Source organism: Bos grunniens, chromosome 6 (genome assembly GCF_055505025.1).
Source record: "Bos grunniens cultivar Pamir isolate PY7600 chromosome 6, Bosgru_T2T1.0, whole genome shotgun sequence".
Classification (NCBI taxonomy): domain Eukaryota; kingdom Metazoa; phylum Chordata; class Mammalia; order Artiodactyla; family Bovidae; genus Bos; species Bos grunniens.
The window spans coordinates 107,442,619-107,458,073 of record NC_141170.1 but is presented as its reverse complement, the minus strand read 5'-3'; the positions used below and the strand labels follow the sequence as shown (position 1 = coordinate 107,458,073).

The 15,455-nt window shown below is 42.3% G+C and overlaps 1 protein-coding gene across 1 annotated transcript in view; it reads right to left on the bottom strand.

The window, feature by feature from the left end:
* The window catches only part of UGT8 (UDP glycosyltransferase 8), a 110,481-nt gene extending 95,577 nt beyond the window's left edge, over positions 1-14,904 (bottom strand). The window contains exon 1 of the mRNA XM_086407807.1: positions 14,333-14,904. The gene's annotated coding sequence lies outside the window, so the exon portion shown is untranslated. The remainder of the gene's footprint in view (positions 1-14,332) is intronic.
* Between the last annotated feature and the right edge of the window lie 551 nt (positions 14,905-15,455).

Genomic DNA, 15,455 nt, shown 5'->3' with positions numbered 1-15,455 from the left:
CATCAGAACTGACTCAAATGCACCCCTGTTCATAGCTGAGTAATATTCCATTGTGTATATGTTCCACAATTTCTTTATCCATTCATCTGTCAATGGACATCTAGGTTGCTTCCATGTCCTAGCTATTGTAAATAGTGCTGCAATGAACATTGGGGTACATGTGTCTTTTTCAATTATGGTTTCACTTAGGGTATAAGCCTAGTAGAGGGATTGGTGTGTCATATGGTAGATTTATTCCTAGTTTTTTTAAGGAATTTCCATACTGGTCTCCATAGCGGCTATATCAATTTACATTCCCACCAACCCACTTTCTGGTGGTGTCTTTTAATAAACTGAGGAGCTTGTGTGTGTGTGTATGTGTATGTATATGTGTGTGCTGGCAGAACCAAGAATACTTGAATATTCCTAAATAACCAGTTAGTATATAAAATACAGTATCATGAATTTAGGTTATAAAAACTAGCCCGGAAGTGTTAAGCAGGAAAACATTTTGAAATTCATATTGGATTTTTCTTTTGTCCCTAAAATGACTAGAAATTTTTCATTACATGAGAAAACTGGAAATGATTACATTTATTATCACAGATCAGCGGCTCTCACACTTCAGCAAGCAGCAGAATCATTTGACGAGCTTGCTGTAAATGGACAGACTTACAGGCCTGTCCACTGTTTGTTCCCAGAGATCTGGGATGCACGCCTAACAAATTTTCAGGTGATGTTTCTACTGGTCTGAAGATCATTTTGAGAATCATTAATAGAGGGAAAAGTTTGTGATTTTACACACACACACAGATGCAGCGTGGGTTTCTTTTGCTGCTAGGCTGGCACAGGTATCTCCATGTTCTTGTACCATGCGCTCAACACTCAACCAACAATAAGGAAACTCTTTGTTCTGACGCTGATCTCATCCTTAAACAAATGAGAAAAGTTTCATACATCATACAACTGGTTCTGTGTGAGGCTTTAAGTTCCGGTAGGCATTTGCTTTCTTAAAAAAAACTGATGTTTGATTCATGTTTTAAAATGTTTCATTAGGGCTTTTATTAGCTCTCATTCATTGGGATTTTAATTAGCAGAATACCACAGTCAATGCGGAGGAAATTCAGATCAAGTTTTCATATCCTGCCACAATGGGACAAAATCATATGTGGGGGAAGAGAGCTTTTCAATACACCATCACCTAGAGAATCTTAAAGTTTCAGAAATGTACTAGGTTCACAAAAGATCATGAGATTTTTTTTCTCCTACTTATTAATAATACCCTTCCTTTATATCACCAGTTTAAATTAGTTTAAATTGTAAACATTATCTACATTAACATTATTAAGAATCAAAAGAAAAATCCTTATGTGATATTTTTAACATGTTTTCAAATAAAAAATGTCTGACCAAATATAACCAAAAACAAATTTAAAATAACTCTGGATATTTCCCTATTTAATTCCTTGAAAGTCCTGGAGAATGAGCAAATAACACATTTCCCAACCGTAGTCTCATAAAATGCTAGTGAAGTCAGAAAGAGAAGTTTGTTATGGAGTATCAGATAAAACTGCAAAGTTGTATTAGTCCCCAGAAGAGGAAGATTTTGGTAGGTTCTACAGAAAGACAGAAGGCATTCTCTGAGACTCCCTTGTTAACAAGTGAAAACGTAGTTTTGTGGCTTCTAAGCATCTAGGATTAAACCTGATGTTCAACAGAATGAAGCAAGGCCAGAGAAGGCTTTTGTATATCACTGCCATTGTTAACAGTCTTGAAAACATAATATAAATATGCTTAAACATTGGTACTTAATACATTTGTTATGAAATGATGCCAAATATGTTTTTTAAATATGTATTTCATATTTTATAAAATAAATCAAAGTCCTAATTTCAAAACTAAAGATAACTGAGTCTAAACCCTTTCATTTGTAGAGAAAGAACAAGGTTTCAGGCAGTGGTTGCCAAGCATCACTTGGCTAGTTCCTAGTTACTCATTGGCAGAGTCGGAACTAGCACTCAGGTTTCCTGGGTCCTAATTCAGTATCTCTTACCTGTACCATAAAAAGACTCTCTGAAGTTGCCACTGCCACATGTCAGATAATAGGCTTTTTTTTTTAAATTCTGGGGAACATGAAGCAAATCAGCAATATTCAAAAAGCCTTTCAATGTTTTACTAGATTTTTTAAAACCACTGTATATTTTGGCTCTAAGGGAGAAGACATCTAACACATAATAGGCTGCTTGTGAATGAATGGTTGGATCAATTCTCTGTTACAGATGCTCATCTCACAAACCTCCTGGAATTCAATATGTCTGGTTCAAAATGTCTCTCCCTTTCCATGCCCTTGTGAGCAGAGTAGGGATATAGGAATAGGGCTGCATTTGCTTAGTATCAAAATGGCAAGCTGAGTGATCTTTACTGGTAAAAATACTGATGAGAAAGCATAAAGCATCTGGGCTTATACAGAGGCTGGGCAACTGCTACACAGGATGATTTGACTAAAATGACCAGATCCTACTCTAGAAATGGGCAGACTCCACCGCCCTCCCCTCTCCACACACACCTCTATCTGCATCCTTACCTGACAATGTGTAAGCCGATCACTGGGATCACTCTTCTGAGCTCACCACAAAGGCAGGGACATCATCTTCACAAAGGAAGACGATGTAAGCGGACAGAAAGAAAGAGTGGGACAGCAAAAAGAAGATGCAGGACAGCCAGAGGACCTTGTTTCTGCATGGTTTTCATTATTTAGAAATTTGAACAAAAAGTACATTCTATTCTCAGGCATATGCTCAGTGAAAGTGAAAGTCACTCAGTCTCCAACTCTTTGCACAATCCATGGAATTCTCCAGGCCAGAACACCGGAGTGGGTAGCCTTCCCCTTCTCCAGGGAATCTTCCCAACCCAGGGATCGAACCCAGGTCTCCCACATTGCAGGCGGATTCTTTACCAGCTGAACCACAAAGGGAAGCCTATATGTTCAGATAAAGTCTAACTGATCAAAACAAAATTACTTCTTAAAGCTCACATGAATTATTTAAAACTGGCAAATAACAGAGTCAGGCATCAGTTCTTATTAACAGTCTTACCTACCCGGTCAATTTCCTTTTTTGTTGTTGCTGAGATTTCTTAAGATCCAGTCTTATTCCTATTGCTACTCCTACAGCCCTGCCCATAATGACATGCAAGAGGAGACACTATGAACCAGAAAACTTTGGTATGAGGGAAAAGAACTCATCCTGTGCTTCTGGTTAACTGAAGGTCTTATCAGGGGGTCAGGGAGAGAGGATGATTTGACTGCTTCAAGTTAGAGCTTCCTAATATGTGTAATCATTTTCTCCAACTACTGTTTCTTGACATCAGACATGTCTGACTCGGTCATGTCTGACTCTTTGTGACCCATGGACCACAGCCCACCAGGCTCCTCTGTCTATGGGATTTCCCAGGAAAGAAGACTGGAATAGGTTGCCATTTCCACCTCCAGAGGATCTTCCTGACCCAAGGATCGAATCTGGGTCTCCTGCATTACAGGAAGATTCTTTACCATCTGAGCCACGAGGGAAGTCCATATTCAAATATAAATACAAATTAAAAACTAAATACACTTAATTATCTGTGTCATTATTTCCTCTTATTAGTCTTTCCTAAAATTAGCTGTGAATGTACTTCCATCCATTAGAAGCCCTGGGTAAATTTTAAAAGAAAAATCTCCACGATGTATAGAACAGTCTTTTGGACTCTGTGGGAGAGGGCGAGGGTGGGATGATTTGGGAGAATGGCATTTAAACATGTATAATATCATATATGAAACGAATCGCCAGTCCAGCTTCGATGCATGATACAGGGTGCTTGGGGCTGGTGCACTGGGATGACCCAGAGGGATGGTACCGGGAGGGAAGTGGGAGGGGGGTTCAGGATGGGGAACACGTGCACACTCGTGGCGGATTCATGTTGATTATGGCAAAACCAATACAATATTGTAGGGCAATTAGCCTCCAATTAAAATAAATAAATTTATAATAAAATAAAAAATAAAAATATATATATAAAAAAACCATCCAACTGTATACTTTAAGTGGGTGAATTGGATGATGTATGAACCATATCTCAATAAAACTATTTTAAAAAATTTTTTAAAAATCTACCAAACCATTACATATTTTATAATAAAGAGTTCAAAGACCTATAATATGATCTTTCTACAGACCAAACCTTTTTTTTTTGCTGTCATAACTAAATGATACAGCAGTCTATGCAGGACGATTCATTTACAAAGAAAGAGAATGTTTCTAGTTTGAATGATGTGGTTTTAAAAAAAAAAAAACAGGAAAAAAGTATCAATATACACACAGCGTTTTAGGGAATTTACCTCCTTTCCTGTTCTGAGTTACAGGAGGTATCATTCAACCATGTTTAAATATCTTATCTCTGATTAGTATGTTTGTCCAAGGCCTTATGGGGAAACCCAGAGTGAAAGTCCACCCTCGAACTGCACATACTCTTCTCAGAGGGAGAATTAACATAACCAAGTGTTCAACTATCACAGCCAAATACAGAAATGAAAGGCAAAGGAAAGTAATAGAAACTGGGACACAATAGTCTTGAGTTGGGACTTGAGTATCGAAACCATGAAGGATGACAGTTTGCAAGCCCAGAGGGAAAAAAGCAGAGCTATTCAGATAGGGGATATCCTGAAGCAAACGCCTAGAGAGACAAAGGGAACCCAGTGAACAGAACCATGCCGGGGGACAGGAGGAAGTAGAGAGGGGGGTTAGAGGGGAGCCCGATAACAGGGAGCTCTGAGAGCCAGCATTGCCAGGTGAAAACGAAGTGCCAGGAGCCCGGGTCCAAACATTACACCTGTCCTGGAGACCTCAGAGCGCTGTGTCTCCATGGTTTGGAAGATGTGATGACCTACTGGACAGGCTTCCCCACACGGCACAGTGGTAAAGAATCTGCCTGCAATGCCAGAGACCCAGGTTCGATCCCTGTGTAAGGATACCCCGGAGACGGGAATGGCAATCCACTCCAGTATTTTTGCCTGGAAAATTCCATGGACAGATGAGCCTGGTGGGCTACAGTCCATGGGGTCGCAAACAGTTGGACACGACTGTGTGACTAACACTACTGGACAGGCAATGCTTAAGATTTTACTGCTGCTCAAAGGAACTGAGTATTTGCAACATAAAGGGAGTGTCCGAGATGGTAGCTACATTTGGCCACCAATGTTCCTAGTACACCTCAGCCCTGAGCCAGTAGTGTTCCTTCTTCTGACTGTGGAGGATCACAGGCACTGGATTTTATTAAACTCATGCTCAGATCAATACTATAGTCTCCTGCTACGGTGCTCCAGGTTCACACAAAGCCCACACAGGCCACTGAAGCACTCATTCTCTTCTGCTTTTTTTTTTTTCCTTCCCCTTCCATATAGTCTCCTTTCCCACTCTCCATCTTGCTCTAATTCCCTGTTTCTTATCTACTTCTCCTTCCAGTTTGTCTTCTGATCACTTTAGCTCCAATAAGGTATTAATATATTCTCACAAATGCCACTGAAGTGTTTTCAAAACCAGGAAAAAAACAGTGATTAGCATTAATATTCCTTAAAATAGCTTCACCCTTAACTTTACGCACAAATTTTGCTGCCACCCCCAGCTCCCCCCGCCCCTTTGTAAATAGACAGGCAAACCTGTCTGACCAGTTTTCTTCTAAGTCCAGCTCTTCCAATTGGATGACAGTACAAATGAACCAGAGGTTCACAGCACAAATGCAAAGGCTATGAAAAGCACATGGCCTTCAGAAGAAGCAGCCACAGCTAGGGATCTGTGCCATCCACCCAGTCTCAGGGCAGCTGTCTCAATGCAGGAAGGCAACATCACTGAAGGGCTCACTCTAGAGCTAGTTTTTTTTTTTAAAAAATCCCTGTCTATGCATTCTCTTCTGAACAAGGGATATTACAATGTGGTTACGATTGAGAAACAGATTAAGCCTTTATCTTACAAGTTTAAGATGCTGGATGTGACTATATCATTTACTGTGTGGTACAGAGGTGTCCTTGCGGTTTGTTGCTGTTGTGTGTGTTTGCTTAAGTCCATTAGGAAAGTCTGAGTTTGCAAAACAGGTTAATCAGAATGAGATTTTTTTTTAGAGAGAGAAGTACTTTGAGATTGCTTGGTGTGTGTGTGTGTGTTAGTAGCTCGGTTGTATTCAACTCTTTGTGACCCCACAGACTGTAACCTACCAGGCTCCTCTCTCCATGGGATTTTCACGGCAAGAATACTGGATTGTATTTCCTATTTCAGGGGATCTTCCCAACCCAGGGATCGAACCCATAAATCCTGCATCTCCCTCATTGGCAGGCAGATTCTTTACCACTGAACCATCAAGGAATCTGAGATTGTTTTAAATGGGTACATTTTAAATATGATATGCTTTAAAATCATTGTCCATATTTTTTTGGACTGTCAACTATTTCAAACATACAGAAAGGTATAAAGATTAATATAAAAAAAATCTGTATACCCATCACCTATATTTTAAAGTTTAAATTCTGCCTTACTTTGAAGTGTTTTGAAACTTTTAAATTCTACAAATATGATTCAATTTATAAAAACTAAATTTTATATAACTTTTCAGGAACATATTATAAAAATCAAGGCATATCTGCACATGATTCTATTGCTTAAAATTTTTCTTAATCCAAGAGAACATTTTGTTTAAGCTAAAATATCTCACGTGGAGTAAAATCAGCCCCATGGTTATTATTAAAGCAAGTTATGGCCAACATACAGCTAAAAAAGTATAACTTGGTGTCTTGAAAATGTTTCAAGTATTAAATTTCTTTAAAACCTAACTGAAAAGTGTGAAGTGATTTTACACATATGTCTGTATTCATACTATTCTCAAATGAGGCAAATACTTACCAAAGCAGTTACAATATAAATTTATTTAGTGAAAGGCAATACCTCTAGGTGCATTTCTGTTATCTCAATCAAGTCAAGGGAAATTATACCTCCAATATAGTGATTGTTTCCATTATTAAAAATTCAGACAAACAGAAGAGAGTTATTAGCAAAATACACAGTATCTCTGAAACGTTCCTAACTACATGTTCTTTCTACCTAATCCAAATGTTTTACTGCTTATTGCCAGAGACTGAGAACTGACCTGGCTGTCCTACACACCCTGCCATTCCCAAACCCAAAAGTTCCGTTTTCATCTGGGCTCTGAACCCCTAAATGCTGACCTCATGTCTAAGTCAATTTTACTGTGGCATCTGTCATCTCTGTAAGGGAGTCCTGAACGGGACAATATAGAGTCCAAAGCTGAGTTTGTGAATATACAATATGGAACTTTCAGAAGTCTTTGAAAATCACCTACATAGGCCACTATGGTTTGCAAGAGTGGGACCATACACTGAGAGGGAGTTAGCACAACAGACCAAAACTCAACTCCAAAACACAGAGGTCCCGATAACAAAAATGTGGGTAAAGAACTTCAGGGAAAGAAGGTCATCACAGGTTAAAAACTACATACATAATGAACTTCAGTTCATCTTAAAAATACTGAATATTTAATTTCATTTTACTCAAAAAACATTTATTGGGTGTCCCAAAACTATGTACTATTCTTCATGCTATATAAACAAATGATAAGGAGTAAATGTTGATAAGTATGTTTTGAAACAGACTTCTTAATTTGAACTAAAAAAGAATAATAATTAATTAATTAACCACCAATATGCCTAACTACCACTTGGTAAACAGTATGCACTATGTTATTGTTGATTGGCTCCCAAACCAGTTCACATATGTAAATATTTTTTCAAAATACCCACTAAATGCATGGCAAAAAAATCCATATACATATTAAAGTAGAAACCTAATTTCAGATGTTTCCAATATACAGCACTATTTCAACCAAATAGAGAAAATCCTGAGGAAAAAAGGAGATATTTTAAAATATTACTATGGTCAGCTCAATTTTTTAAGAAATCTATGAATCAGTCCCTCCTCTACTACACAGGTTAATACCTGCTTTCCACAATGTTGATTTTTAAGACACCATTTGACATGGAAGTGCCATCTGAAACAAGCATTAAATTATATTTTGTTGCTTTAATAACACCTATCTTTTTTGTTTTTGTTTTCAGAGTCTTTTAAAATGAATAATCTTTGGCCTTATTGGATTACCTGAGAAATTAGAACTCACTTAAATTCACTTAAATATCAAGAAACTTTAAATAAAATGTTAAAAATGTTTATGATTTGATTACCAGAGGCTTTTAAAAAGCAGCCAAGTTGCTCTGGACCCTCCAGGCTGGTGGGAGTATGCCCTTCCCTGAGGACACTAAATCCTCTCCAGAGCTCCTGACCCAACCCCACCCACGCCCCTTCAGGAACAGGTTCCAAAGTTCTCTCTTCTCCCTGCAAAATTTTCAATTGCCCCTATTATACTGGCTTCTTCCCCAAAGGCTATAAACATAATAAAGTTTCCATCTTAAAGTGAAAGAGTATTCACTCAGGCGTGTCTGACTCTGTGAGGCCAGGACTGTGGCCCCCCAGGCTCCTCCGTCCATGGGACTCTCCAGGCAAGAATACTGGACTGGGTTGCCAGGCCCTTCTCCAGCGGATCTCCCAACCCGGGGACTGAACCCTGGTTTCCGTCACTGCAGGCAGATTTTTTACCATCTGAGCCACCAGGGAAGCCCCTCTTAATAGATCTTTTAATCAACCTCCTTAAACCCTGAAAAGGAGGACTGCTAAAAGCAACAGTATCTACAGAATCCAAGTTCTGCTTCCACAAAGGGCTTCCCTGCTGGCTCAGACAGTAAACAACCCGCCTGCAATGCGGGAGACCTGGGTTCGATTCCCGGGTCAGGAAGATTCCCTGGAGAAGGGAACGGCAGCCCACTCCAGTATTCTTGCCTGGAAAATTTCATGGACAAAGGAACCTGGCGGGCCACAGTCCATGGGATCGCCAAGAGTCCGACGTGACTGAGGTTTCCATAAAATCAGCTAGCACTTATTGAACACAAACCAGTAACCTTCCAGTCACTGAGCTTGATTTACCTCATTTGATCCTCACAGTAGCCCTGGGAAGTCACACTTTGATCTTCATTATGTAAATGAGGAAAGGGAACTAAGCTCTGAATTCTAGGTCACAGAGATAGTCAGGGGCAGAACCAGGACTGTCTAATACCCCCATCTTAGTATTCAGCTTCTCATATCTTGAAATTCTTCCTTCAGTTGCTAAAAACAACTCTCCAGTAATTATCCTCCCAACTTGCATTTTACCTTCTCTTTCTTTACTACTCCCTGTATTTCTACCAACTCTTAAATTGTAGGATCTCCCCAGGCCTCTAATTCCCTCTTACTCTCTGAACCTGCCCTAGAAGATCCACTGACTTCCTTTTTTTGGCAACAACCTATATGTTGAAAATGGCTAAAGAAGTCCACCTACTCATTCACCCATTTACGTACCTACCTATCCAGCCAGAAGACTCTTGAGAGTCCCTTGGACTGCAAGGAGATCAAACCAGTCAATCCTAAAGGAAATCAATCCTGAATATTCACTAGAAGGACTTATGCTGAAGCTGAAGCTCCAATACTTTGGCCACCTGATATGAAGAGCTGACTCATTAGAAAAGACCCTGATGCTAGGAAAGATTGAAGGCTGGAGGATAAGGGGACGACAGAGGACGAAATGGTTGCATGGCATCACTGACTCAATGGACATGAGTTTGAGCAAACTCCAGGAGATGGAGAAGGACAGGGAAGCCTGGTGTGCTGCAGTCCATGGGTTCGCAAAGAGTCAGACATGGCTGAGTGACTGAACAACAACAAATGCAGCCCAGACCTCTCAGCTCAGAATTTCTGTGCAATGATCCATTGGACACTCATTTCCAGCTGGATTTTCTATAAGCACTTCTTATTCTACATTTCCAAAACTGAACTCTACCATCCTTGGTCCTCGAACCTGCTTCTCCGTTAAAGTCTCTATCCTGTCCTCCCATACCACCCACCAGCTAACCAGTCATCTAATCCAAGGGATTCTACCACCTTAACATCTGTGTGACCAAGCCCTTTTCTTCATCTCACTGCCACCATATTGGTGTAAAGTCCTCAACTTCTCTTAACAAGATCACCTCAATACCTTCTGACTTGTTATTCCTGTCTCCCAACTCAGATCAATCCTGCTAGACAGCTGCGAGAGCTGTCTTCTCATCACTCTTTAGTTTAAAACAACACTGAAGAGAAAATGGTCTATGTATCTTAGGATGACAGTCTTCCATGATCTTGCCCTTAACTGGTTACCTTCTGATTACTGTGTCTGGTTATCCTCTGCTGTTACCTTCCCTATGAAGCCTCTCTAGTATCTGTCCCCACGTGGAACTGGCCACATCCAAATGCCTATTTAGGGCGCTCTGAGTATGTCTATCACAGCACTCTCAGAACAAACAGTACTATATTAAAACTATATTGAAACTAACTTGTTTTCTGTCTATCTAATCCTCTTAAACCCAGAGTCCTCCCATGGTCTTTATGTCTGCAATATCCCCAGTGTACAAGACCACAGTGCCCAATGCATAGTATGTATTTAATAAGCATTTATTGAAAGTAATAAGTATTTATTGAAAAAAGAAGGATGTTTGTAAAATACTTTAGGAAGATATGATTACCACTGTTTTCAAGACTAACTAAAACAACTTTATTCAAATTCATTTGATTATGTAGCCCCTCTGTACATGGGTATGCAAAACAGTATTGAAATGATTCACCTAGCTTCAAGTATGGGAACCAGGATTATCAAATCACACTATTCGTGGCTTTCAGAGAAGAAAAATATTGTCAACATTGTGAACAGCTAGTCAATTTCAGTGGCAGGAAGTAGGATGTAAAATATCATCATATATGTATCCTTACACAAAGATAACCTGGGGCTACCATCAGAAAAGTAAACTCTTTTATTAAAGGGTTGCTTTGATTTCTCAGAAAAGCAAAGATCTTCCAGAAGACTGAATGTCTGAAATTAAGACACCCTTCTAAAGATCTCATATACAAATTTTCTATTTAAAAAAACACTTTAAAAACACTTTAAAACCACTTATATAGAAGCTACCCATCTAGGAACCTCAGCAACTGAGCTCACTATACAGCCCAGAAACAAAGGATGAGAACAGCATGTATCTGTCACAAATTACACAGGCTTTATACTAGAGCAATAGCCCACATCATTTCAGAAGCCAAAAAAAAAAGACAACAGATACAGCAGCAGGACCCGCTTACAGTCTGACAGCAGTAGAAAGTGATAGCTGATAACAGAAAGAGGACCCAGAAAAACCACAAGAAAAAAAAAAAAAAAAGAGAGAGAGAGAGAGAGAAAGAGAATAGTACTTATGTCTCCATTCTAGTATTTCAACTGGGCAGGCTGAGACCATTTACCATAAACAAAAACAGCTCTATACACCTCAAGAAATATAACACTATTCAATTCTTTATGAATTCATGTTCATAAAGACAATCCAACAAAAAATTTAGCTTACATCCTGGGGACCAACTAAGAGGGGAACATTTAGACATTGCTTGTTTTAATAGCTAAATTTTTAAAGTTTCAGTAATGAATGGTGTGAGGGGTCAGCTATTTAGAAAATGTGCTTATGTAAAGGAGATCCAACCAGTCCATTCTAAAGGAGATCAGTCCTGGGTGTTCTTTGGAAGGAATGATGCTAAAGCTGAAACTCCAGTACTTTGGCCACCTCATGCGAAGACTTGACTCATTGGAAAAGACTCTGATGCTGGGAGGGATTGGGGGCAGGAGGAGAAGGGGACAACAGAGGATGAGATGGCTGGATGGCATCACCGACTCAATGGACTTGAGTTTGAGTGAACTTCGGGAGTTGGTGATGGACAGGGAGGCCTGGCGTGCTGCGATTCATGGGGTCACAAAGAGTCGGACACGACTGAGCGACTGAACTGAACTGACTGAAATAAGCAACAACCCAGATGGTGTCAAATAAATGCGGTTTCATTATATATTGCAAAAACAATCGAAAGTGTCTTACTCTCGGTGTACTTTGGAAACTTAATGTGAATTAAACAGCATCAAGTCAATATTATCTGATAAACATGTACATAATAACCTTCAAAAGGAGTCTAAGAATTGAGAGTGTGGTTATTTTGTTCCTTGGCCATCTATATTTACATAGTAATTAAGCTGATGGTTATTTATAAGATACCATGAAATGTTTTAAGTAATTTAAATCAAATGTGAACTATCAAACTCTTTACATACAAAAAAAGACTTTACAAAAGATAAAGTCTGTTATAAGTATTTTTACCTACTGCATTGGTTTACTTATTCTAATATGTACTCCAGGCATTAACACCATAAGCATAGAGCTCTGGAAAGTTTAGATATAAGAGTTTGATCTCTATAGTAGTATTATCTATAGCAGTATCATCAAGAGAAAGTCACAAGTACAGTTTTCACTCAATTACACCCAAGCTACTAATATACGATCAGGCTATTACTAAATGTCAGGGCATTATGCTTTATTGTAGTTTTTAAACACTCCTATAGCAGTAAACCACAAAATTTTACCTTGTGGGTGGCAGGCAAAACAAATAATACTCCAGTGTTTTTTTCTGGAATTATCTAGAATAGTTGAACAGAGACATTCCAAAAGCAAACCTCAAACTGCCTGGAGATAAGTTTCTATAGGAGAAAACTAGTCCACTGTTTCTCCGAGACAGAAAAAAACATAGACTGATTTATGATCGGATTCAATGAATGCAAAGTGCAGATTCCCTCACTATACAATATTGATGTGCATGACTCTACAATTAATTTAAAAATCTACAGGGAATAAAATGCGATTACTTCTAATACTATTACAATATCATTTAAAAAGCACTTTCCCTCCTTTCTTCAAGTGGCTTTTTTTTTTTTTTTTCTGGGAATAAGTGGAAATAAAGCACACCAATTACACCAATTCTGAGTGGAGACATTTTTCTTTGAACACGAAATTATCAGATATAGAAACAACAGCACTCTTGGCATTAGCCAAACTACCACATCTTCATGTCATTAATCTTGAAAAACTCATTATACAAGATGACAGCCTGAGGGGAAACGGAAGGTTTAGAGTAGCGTTTTTTCTACCTTTTCTGGATAGAAGCCACCTGAAATAAAAGGCTGCCTCTATCACTGATTCATAATAGAGGTGACTCTTGGGTCATGCCTAGTTGAAAATGCTACCCACTCCTCACTCCTGTGATACGCCCTCTTCCCCTTGAGGATGACTAGTTAACACAACCCAGTCGACTGAGTTAGTCTGCAGACTTTCAGAAGTTCTCTCACTTTCTTCCCTCCTGGCCCCCAGAGTTGCTTTGAGGTGATGGGAACCAGCGGCACAGGTACAGAGGTGGTCCTTTCTTAAGGAAGTGCTGCAGAGCGGCACGTTCCGGTACTCAACTTCATAAACCCTCTATTAAAGCAGTGAATTTACATATACAGACTGAATAAACCCCTCGCCACCCGTGACCGTCCTTCTGCCGGTTCGCACGGCTTGCGCCCCTACGCGGTTTGCCCGGTACAACTCCGAACTGCATATCCCAGGCCCCCTCGCCGCTCCTCCGGTCCATGGAAGGCGCCCTACTTTCGGCAGCGCGTCCTTTCTCTCGATTCCTCTCTCACCCGCACATGCTTCCCTAGCAAGGGCACGCCATATGGTCCCCTCATCCGCGCGGAGACCCTGCCACTACTGTGCATTCCCCAGGGTTGCACAGGCTTGCTGGCACTGAAAGGTCCCTGTGTCGGTGCCCCCAGCCATGCCCTTCCTTAACGCACCCAGGTCTAGTTCCCCCTCAAGGAGAGGACGAAGTCGAGGAGAGTTGGAGAGTTTCCGAAGAAGCACCTCCCGGGGCCCCCATCCCTGGCTGGCAGCGGGCTATGGCCTCGGGGTTCCGCGGTGCCCATCCCTCCAGGGTCAAGTGCAAAGTCCTTGGCCAGATCCGCGCCGCGTTATGCCCTCTCAGGCTGCACGCGCGAACGCGAGAGGACCCTCAATCGAGAGCCATATGGGAGGGAAGGGCGCACAGGCGCGACTGGGGCAGCTTAGAAAGATCTCCTTCACACCCCTCCGCCCCAGCTCACGGTCTTCCTTCCCACCCACCCCCAACACTTAACTCCCTCAGCCCAACCGCAACTGCACTTTCGGATCCCTAACCCCCACCCGAGGATCGCAGTCATTCGCCCAGTACTCACCTCCGGGATCAAACAACGCCCCTTTCCTCTCGCCTACCCGCCCCCCTTCCCCTCGCTGGAACCGCGTGGTCCCTCCGCTTACCTCGGCTCTTGGCTGCTGCGCGTGAGTTTGAGTGTGTCTCCGCCGCGTAATTGTATCCGGGGACAGAAGGGACCCGTGTTTGTGTGCTGGATCAGGTGTCGCCGCCTTCGGTGGCTTGGGGTTGTGAGGGAGGCTGCAGAGTTAGCGTGTTAGCTTAGGACGGACTTTCTGGACTCGGAATTGATGGCAAAGCTTTAACCGTGACCTGCCTCGGGGCCGCAGAGCGCCTGCTCCTCCGCGGCTCCCCGCAAGCGGCCGAGCCCCGCCAGCAGCCGCGCCCCGCCCCGCGCGCTGCGAGCTGAGCTGAAGTGCGCCCCTCACCTCCCGCGCCTGGCTCCGCAGGGCACGACGCGGGCCGCCACGCGCTCAGCCTCGCATTACACGCCTGGAGCTGCGAGCGCCTCCTGCTCCCGCGGCCGGGGCATGGATGCCGACGCGATTTCGTGCCGCGCGCTCGCGGGCTGAGCGAAGCGCAGAGTCCTACGACCGGGCTCCTAGCGGGCGGGTGGCGCGGCGGGCGGGCTGGGGCGCGCGAGCCCTCCGGTGCTGGAGCTGGGAACCCTGGGACTGGCACGTGGCCCCGCCCCCGTTCCCCTGCGAGGCGTGCCCTGTGCCCTCGTTGCCACCTCCCGACTGGTCCCCTGCCCGCCTTTTTCCGTCGCACCAGCGCCTCTCGAATCTGGTGGTGTGGTGGGAGCGCGCCTGCCCTGACTTCCCAGCCTGCTAGTCTGCCTCCTTTCCGAACCCACGAAAAAGTTGAACTTTGGCTAGGAGGTGAAGGAGATAAGTGAAGGAAAGGCGGGGGTCGGGGGGCGGGGGCGGTGCTTAGATGATCAGCCACCTGCCTTGTAAGTCAGAAAGGGTTTAGAAAAGGCGAGTTGGGAATCTTGGAGGAAGGAAATGGGGTTGCTGGGCTCAGGAACATCCCTCCTCACAGACTCGTGCTGAAAAAGAGCCATTTATGCTTTGCTTGGTTGAGTCTGTGGCGACTTTATCCTGACTGATCTGTGTTTGCCAGAAGCAGATCTTCGCCAAGTTGGCGTCCAGGCAAGAAAGCCAGGAAGCAGCTTTGCATACCCAGAACTGCTGTGGTACCTCACCTTCCCTCCCCTCTTCCCCAATC